The sequence below is a fragment of the Varanus komodoensis genome, unplaced genomic scaffold (genome assembly GCF_004798865.1).
Source record: "Varanus komodoensis strain SLA01 unplaced genomic scaffold, ASM479886v1 scaffold10, whole genome shotgun sequence".
Lineage (NCBI taxonomy): Eukaryota > Metazoa > Chordata > Lepidosauria > Squamata > Varanidae > Varanus > Varanus komodoensis.
Window position 1 is genome coordinate 3,402,987 of NW_025335269.1, and position 7,125 is coordinate 3,410,111.

Here is a 7,125-nt window from a genome sequence, read left to right on the forward strand (position 1 = left end):
ATGTGGATTATATCAAGGATAATATATGCAAATAATTGGAAAATGATTAGGGAAAATGTTTTGAGTATGGTCTTCCATTTATCCTGTGTCCCATGTCCATCTGGAATCAGTAATTTTTGCCCCATCCCACATAGCTCAATTTCTCATGTGCCTACTTTCATAATTATTAAACATATTTAAAGCAATGCAATATGGCATCAAAAATATTAAACTGATCTAAATTGCTCTGAGTTCAGTTATACTGTAGCAGTACTGTAAGTCTGATCTCATTAAATGTAACCAAGAATTCCACACAGCATAATAAATATTTGAAAATAAAGTATTTTTCATATGAAGTATGTATGGCTGTTTTAAAAATGATTGCTTTAGTTATAAGTTTGGAAAAGTTGTCAATGCACTGAATGCTGGTTTTAACAAAAGAAAAGAGTCTCAACAAACACATTTATAACCATTTGTTTTGTCACAGAAAGATAGTAGACTGGGCAAAAACAACGCACATCAGTCCCCCAACATAGGTAGTCAAATGCTTAAGAACAGAAGACAGATTAAGCTGGGACAGAAAAGATAACAGTGGTGGTGCTGGATGGACCTCAGTGAGGAAAATACTTCATGGTCATGGGAGCCACTACTGAGAAGGCCTTCTCCCTTGTTGATACTATTCAAACCTATCCTAGAGAAGGCACTTGGAAGAAGGCCTCAGATATTGACCACAGTGTCTGGGTAGATTCATATTTGACAGAGACACTCAGGAATTACAGCTCCAAGCTAGGCAAGGCCTTGTAAGTTACAAGTAACACCTAAAATGAGACTTAAAAACAGGCAGCCAATGCAAGTGGGCCACAGTGGGTGTTTCATCCTCAGACCTTTCTGGTCCCTGCCATTAATTTTACACAAGCTTCAGCTTCTCAGCAGTCTTCAGAGGCAATTCCTACAGAATGCAACATGACATTCTAACCTGGAGGCTACCAGAGCATAGGCTACTGAAAACAAGTTCAGCTAGGGACAGAACAGGACCACCTGCTGAAAAGGATAGTAGCCCTGTGTGCTGTGGAAGTCACATGAGCCTCAAGTCACAGCCATGGCTCCAGGGGAACCCACAAGCTGTGAATCTACTTTTTCAAGGGAAGGATGAACACCCTCTATCCAGGCAGAAGTAGCCTTGCTTGGATGGAACTTCAGTGTCTTATCCCCTCACTCCACACATTGTCACTGCCGGGCATTGAATGTGAAATTCAAGTCAATTAATACCATGTAAATTAACACAAGATTCCTTTATCCTGATTCAAACCTCTGGTGATAGAATTGAACTTGATGAGGTTGAACTTGATAGATAAGCACTCTCTCTCCCTAATATCCCTTTAATTTTTTTCTGTCCTGCATTGGCTACTTTAAAGTCTGTTATCTTGTGTCCTGGGAAGCTGAAGTGTTCTCCAAGCTGATTTTGAACATTGCAATTTCTGATGTCAGATTTGTATGCATTCTGTCTTTTCACAGAAACCAGCCTGTCTGCTTGATGCAGAATGCAAAAGATGCTGTATCTCACATCAGAAGATGAGCAGGTCCATGAGATGCTGTAATTCCAGGGTATTCACCAAGCATTTCCCCAGCACCACATTTCAAATGCCTAATTTTTCTTCATGTCAGCTTTCTTCATGGTCCAGTTTTCACACCCATACATAGTGATTGGGAATACAGTGGTGAGAATGATCTTGGTCTTGGTCCTCAGTGAAATGGCCTTACATTTGCTGATTGTTTCTAGTTCCTTCATAGCTACCCTTCCAAGTCTCAGTCTTCATATTCCTTGGCTGCAGCTTTTGTTTGAATTGATGACTGAGCCAAGGTATACAAAATATTCCACAATTTCAATGTCTTCATTGTTGCCAGTGAACTTCTGTAGTAATGATTTTTTCTTATTGTTCAGCTGCAGTCCTGCTTTTGCACTTTCTTGCCCTTCCAATTATTGTGAACATCAGTTTTGTCTTCCTGAGCCTATTCATTTTTAAAGCCCTGGTTGTTTTAATGATGAGGAGTACGAATTTGCAATCCATGCTCAGTGCCAGATTTGCCTATTCCCACAACAAAAATGGCCATTCAGTTTGCTGCTTAAGCTACAACACTGGGAAAGGGAAGTGTGGCAGTGGTGTGGTGCTGTGTGTGTGTGTGTGTGTGTGTGTGTGTGTGTGTGTGTGAGAGAGAGAGAGAGAGAGAGAGAGAGAGAGAGAGAGAGAGAGAGAGAGAATGTGTAAGGAGGAGAAATGATATAATAAAGCTCAAATTAAACATGGTTGCCTTCTCCCATATTCTTAGTACAATTCAGTGGATTTCTTTTTAAAAAATAAGGAAATTCTCAAATTCAGAAACCTTCAGTTTTAGAGAATGGTGCAGGTGCTTACAAATGTATTCATGGAAACTGCAACAGAAACCACCTGGCCTTAACATCTTGCACATGAATGTTTCTACTGCATTCTACTACTGTCACTAGTGTCTACTTGTTCTCTCTCTCAGAGGAAAGCATCTAGAGAAAGTAGAGGGTCAGTATACAGAGAGGGAACTATCTCTGTGAAAGTGTTTCCATCTTTAGTTCTTCATCCAAGTTGCAGAGGACAAGGATAGGTGCTGAAAGGGGGAATGCAATGTGGCAAAGTTGTAAGTATGCTTGTAACATGTGAACATGCTTACTACTTACACAGCCTGGAGCTTAAAGCAGTGCCTTGCAACTTCCATTAGTTTTGGTGGAGGAGTAAATTGATAAGCATGCAACTCTCTGGCCTCTTGAGATTCTTTGAGAGGCCGTAAGATAAGTTGGAGTCCCAGTTCCAACCTTGGGAAAGCACTCTGAGCTGCAACTCTGCCCTTGAAGGGTCCCCTTGCCTGGCTCATGTGGTTCTTTTCATGCCAACTGGGCTCTGAAGATGGACAAAGAAGGTGTGTGTGGGACATTCCAGGGTTTGTGTTGTATGGCATGATTTTACGGACGAGACCAGAGACTGGTTGGAATTATCGAGAGAGATTTATTTACCTGCCTGCAGGGACCGTCACTCGTTAGAGTGCGGTGCTGAGCAGATCGAAGGCAGGATTTTTATACTCTTCCATACTTATGCTTGAATGACAGCGAACAATAGGGGAACAATAGGGGAAAGCACATTTGCACATTTATCATGCTAAAGCAAGCAAGTGTGGGTACAAGGGCATAACGTCTGCGGTGATACTGGTAATGCTGGAGCGTAGCCTGCTTTGTTGTCAGCTTTGCGTAGCGTGCACATCCGTGTTCGTGTTCTTGTTCTCACGCGAACAGGACACCCTGATCATGCTTTTTACTCGTGATGAGCCATGCCCTGGCTACGTGCTTGATTATGAGGGGGGTTACAACATTCCCTACTGGTCTTTTGGGGAATCGAATCATTGAGTCAGTGGACCGCTAGCGGGCAGAGCTTGTAACCATTACCCTGCCCCAGATGAGACCTGACATGAAATGCCAGTACTTTTGCAGCATTAATGCGCTGCTGGACAAGGCGGGTGACCCAACTGAGCAGAAGTGGCCCGAAGATAAGGAGAAATAACCCTAAAAGGGGTCCAGCAAGGGAAGAGAGCAGACTGGTCAGCCAGGGGGACCAGTTAAAGAGGCGCGGATACCAATTGGAACCCTCCTGGCGGCGCCTTTTCCAGTCCTCCAGGCAGGCTTTGACTAGGTCTAGACTGCTACGGATGATGCCTGAATGATTTGCATAAAAGCAGCATTTCTCATCCAAGGCAGCACATAAGCTGCATGGAGTGAGGCCGGATTGGCAAGCAAAAAGAGTCCCATTCGGGGCTGCCAGGAGGTAGGAGCGTGCTGTGGGGGTCAGGAGTAGCAGCGCATCGTGGATCATCACGGGACCCACCGGGGCCCGTGACACAGGTCCCTTGACCTGAGAACTCCTCTAATGTTATAGAGGGGTGGAGCCCCCATGGGCAGGCACTCCCGTAATTTTCCAAGTAGAAGATCTTAGCAAGGACAGAAAAGGACACATTTACTCCCACTCCCGTGTAAAAAGGCAGCTGAGGACTCAGGCATAACCAATGTTATGTAATGTTTGGGTTGGTCCCGTTGAGGACTTCAAAAACTGCGGACACTAGTGTAAATGAGCGGCTGGATGAGGGTCGGCTAGCAGCCCGGACTGGAGCACGCTGTGTGTGAGCATCAGGGATGCGGTGAGTGGGGGTCTGAGGGCGAGGGAGAGCCTGGTTAGGTCCCACCGGGCCCCAGGGTTGTGATAACCCGTTTAATATTGCTCCTGCGACAGTCCCCTTTCCAAGGTATCAGTTCCGCATCCATAACCCCAGATCAGTCGGTCTCCCCCAACCATATGCCCCGAAAAGAGGCCCGGGTTAGTTCACCCAGGCGGAAAGTGTTGGCAGAGATCTATGCGGAAGTCCGGGGGGGTATCGTGGGTGTGAGTCAGGACGGTTGCCACTGGTGGGGAGGTCTGCCAATCAGTCTGCAAGGTCCATTCCGTGGTAAGTGCTGGTGTGGGTTCGGGAGGGGACAGCCTACTGGGCAGGCAAGAAGAATCAGGAGGGCTGCTGGGAGGAGACCCTTTTTTTAACTTGACTCGCAGAGGGTTTTCGGTTTGGTGCACCGTCCATTGTTCCGAGAGGACTGGCGAAGCAGGCTTTATCTGTGTCACGTGGAACCAGTGGGGTTTTTCGGCCAGTCTTACCGCCGTAGGAGTGGAGAGGATCACCTGGAAGGGTCCTTGCCACCGGGCACCTAGAGTGACAGGGTGAAAGTTCTTTAGCCAGACCCAATCTCCCGGGTTTACGCATGGGGGATGGTCGGCCGCGGGGTCCGGAGCCTCAGTAGTCTCGCCCACGTTGGACCGAACCTGTTGGCGAATCTCGTGCCGGACGCGATCGAGGGCCTGCAAGGACTCAAGCAAGTTGTGGTTAGACAACTCTGCATGCATCTCCTCTGCCAGGTGGGGAAGCAGAGGAGGCGGTTGCCCAAATACAATTTCAAAGAGGGTGAACCCCTTCCTATAAGGGGAGCATCGTGTGCGTAGGAGGGCAAACGGAAGGAGGTCCGTCCAGTGACCACCAACTTCAAGAGTGCGCCCAAGTCCTTTTCCTTCAGTGAATAAGTTGGCCGTTCAGGAAGAACTCGGGGAGGCAGATGTACCGGGAGGATCTCTAGTGGCCCTACTGGTCTTAGGGCCGCCTCTCTGGCAGTTTTGTCAGCGAAATTATTTCCTTGAGAGACCGGCGACTCATCCCGCCGGTGCCCAGGGCAATGAATAATAGCCATGCATTCTCCTCCTGGAGGTCAACAGTCCCCTTTCCCGGTACAACGCCCCGTGGACGTGGGCCGTGGCGAAGGCATACCGGCTGTCCGTGTAAATGTTAAGAGTCTTCCCCTTCCCCCACCGGAGGGCTTGCGCTAGGGCGATGAGCTGCGCCCTTTGGGCTGACGTGCCGTGTCCCAGTGACTGGGCCCATATTACCTCAGATCTGGTGACCACCGCTGCTCCCGCATACCGGACTCTGTCCTTGACAAAACTGGTCCCATCTGTAAATAGGTTGTGGGCCGGCGGGCTTAGCGGGACATCAGACAGATCTGGTCTGGTGCCGGTGATAGTGTCGAGGACTTCAGTGCAATCGGGGGCGGGGCCCTCCTGTTCATCCCCCAGCAGGAGGGTGGCTGGATTTAGGACCGTCGTCTTGGAGACTTGGAGAAGGTTACCCGGGGAGGGTGCAACAGTAATACCTGATATTGCGTGGCACGAGCGTTGGAGATCCAGCGATCAGGTGGGCTTTGGAGAAGGGTCTCTACCGTGTGGGCACCGATGATCTGAAGGTCCTGGCCCAACGTCAATTTCTTAGCCTCCTTCACTAGGATTGCCGTTGAATTCTTTCTGGGCTATTTCCACTAATTCACTAAGTAACTTTCCCTCAAAGCCATCTTACTTCTGTATTTTTTTTCTTTTTTTCTTTTTCTTTTTTTTTGATGTCTGGGGCCGACTGTGAAACAAAGGCTATGTTAATTGCCCGTGCGTTCTCGGCTGCCCGAGGGTCTATAGGTGTGTATTGCCTATATGCCTCAAGTAGGTGTTCCAAGAAAGCGGTGGAGGATTCCCGGGGGCCTTGTGGTTTTTCAGAGAAAAAGGGGGGTTCTGCTGTTTCCAGTTATAAATCAATCCAAACAATGCAAAAAACGCACACAAAATAAAGCCTTTGTTGAACTGGTGTTGCACAAACCTGTTGCTTGCCTAGGCTAAAGAGAAATGTGCTCTCTTCTGGACAATGAGAACAGTTTTACACAATTTCTTCTTGCAGAGATGACACTCTTCCACATAGATGCAAAATGCACCAACCCATTGTTAACACAAACAAACCTGAACTAACACACATTTCATCTAACAATCAATGCTTGCGCATTTAGATGAACATCCTTGGGCATCCCTGGGCTGGCAAATGGGCTCAGTCCCCAACAGGCTACTGTAAGGGCGTCAATACCAGTAACAACAGTAACAGCAATATCACTATCATTAATATTTGGCACATTGAAAAAGGAAAAAGGAAACAAAACATTCTGTTGGACACCAAAGGGAAAAGTAACCTCATAGATTTGAAAAGAAACTCTTCCCACTGCAAAAACATACACAGCCCCAGAGTTTCATCCATTTCTTCCCAATCCTTCAGTTGTAACATAGCAAAATAACAAAATGGTATACTCAGAATTCAGAACTTATACCCACACACATATATAAGACCCAGATCCATGTTGCATAGAAAAATAGAAGTTATTGGGGAGGGAAAACTCTTGATGGCTGACGCAAATCACATGCTCACGACATTGCTTTTTGTTTTAACCCAACCCTTCCCAGGCAGAATTTTTCCTGAGGCAATACAAGCTCTGAACACTCAGAGGATCTCAAATGCCTTACCTCAGTTACACAACTTTTATTTATTTTCAAGACACCAAGATTTCCTTTTAGAGTTTTCTAGAGACTCAAAGGCTTTCTTTGAGAACTAGTGCAAGCCCACCTCCAATCTGTGGCTGGAAGCGGAGCTGCTCAAACTTCCCAAAGTATTTTGAACTCTGCACATGCTCAGAGGCTGTGTGTGCTGCTTCTGCAGTACTCACAA